Here is a 1,384-nt window from a genome sequence, read left to right on the forward strand (position 1 = left end):
CGCAATACATTTTTAACGGTATAAGCTATGGATGTTTCTAAATATAAATTTAATCTCAACAAACGCTGATATTAAAATAAATATACAATAATAAATTCTTTACAGTTCACAGACATTATCCAGTATAACTTAAGGATAACAACGAAGAATGGTAATGGAGGAATAATTTTGAATTTTAGTCCCATAATAATGTTGTTTTTGTTTCGTATTAAGTTCATTATTGTTTTATAGTGGTGATTTTTATCGCATATGGACAATGAATGTATTTCATAACATTAGATATATTTATTTATATATTTGATAATTTGGGTACATATATATATACAAATTTATAGTCAGAATTCCAGGTTACCTCAAGGATAAAGTTACTGTTTTAAGCGGTTTTTAGGCGCTTAATTGATACGCCGATACTCTAGTTATGATGTAATATATATAGGGAAATACCCTCAAAGTTATAGTTGGCAAAACCCTCAAGGTCATACTTTCTACTACAATCCCCCTTTAAGGATATGGGATGTGTTACAGGTTTTTGTATAATATTAAGACGAAGTTTTCCTCGTTTGACAGGTTGTTTACTGAAACAAACCATGCTTCTGTTTTTTAAGTTGCTCTTGCGAAATTTACCAATAATATGAAAGTAAAATTGTCCTCTACATGTAGTTAGTCGTTTCACAGGCCTGTGTGGACTAAAACTTTACATTTTTGCTTCTATAACTTCAGTGAAAGAAACACCAACTCCGCATTAACTAGAATTTTGTGACGCCGGAAACATCTAAAATTTCACAGATTTAAAAACAGATTTGGCTACTTTCATGTAAGTCAAGTTTTTCATAATTCGTAACACTTTTTGTTTTCGAATTTTGCAAACTTTTTTTTTCTAGTTTGAAATTCTAGCAAAAATATGTTGAATTGCTTGTGTGTAAGAATAAAGTTTCGCTGCTGAAATTAAACCACTAATGAATTTAATAGAATTATCAGTTATTAATTTATTTCTGGCATATTTGAAAAGGTATTAACATTTCATGAATGTTATTTCGTAGGCTGGCCAGAAGTATAATTTTATTTACCTGGGGAAAACTTACTGATATCTTAGACATACATGATAATTTCGAAATATAATTTTATTCGAGAAAAGTTATCACAAATCGCAAGACGTCCTCCATTAAACTGCGAGTATAAACATTAACTACTTTTACTATAAGTAAAAGTACCAACGTTTTAGGAACATAGACAATGTTATTATTATGACCAACGTGAATAGTGTTTATAAAGTATGGCAATCATAACCCACATGGTTACATATAGTTATAAAATAAGGCTATTAAATATTCATAATATGATATTAGGTCGTCAAGAAATTAATGTTGCGTTTTGAACACTTTCA

At 29.2% G+C, this 1,384-nt stretch overlaps 1 protein-coding gene across 2 annotated transcripts in view; it reads left to right on the top strand.

The window, feature by feature from the left end:
* Nucleotides 1-1,384, top strand: part of LOC106460145 (acyl-CoA desaturase-like) — a 23,604-nt gene that overhangs the window by 8,596 nt on the left and 13,624 nt on the right. Inside the window, exon 1 of one of the 2 annotated variants that reach the window (XM_013919828.2) lies at nucleotides 656-814. The exons of the other annotated variant lie outside the window; for it this stretch is intronic. The gene's annotated coding sequence lies outside the window, so the exon portion shown is untranslated. Of the gene's footprint in view, nucleotides 1-655; nucleotides 815-1,384 lie in introns of those variants that run through there. 2 annotated transcript variants of the gene reach the window in all.

This window comes from Limulus polyphemus, unplaced genomic scaffold (genome assembly GCF_000517525.1).
Source record: "Limulus polyphemus unplaced genomic scaffold, Limulus_polyphemus-2.1.2 Scaffold717, whole genome shotgun sequence".
In the NCBI taxonomy this organism is placed as follows: Eukaryota; Metazoa; Arthropoda; class Merostomata; order Xiphosura; family Limulidae; genus Limulus; species Limulus polyphemus.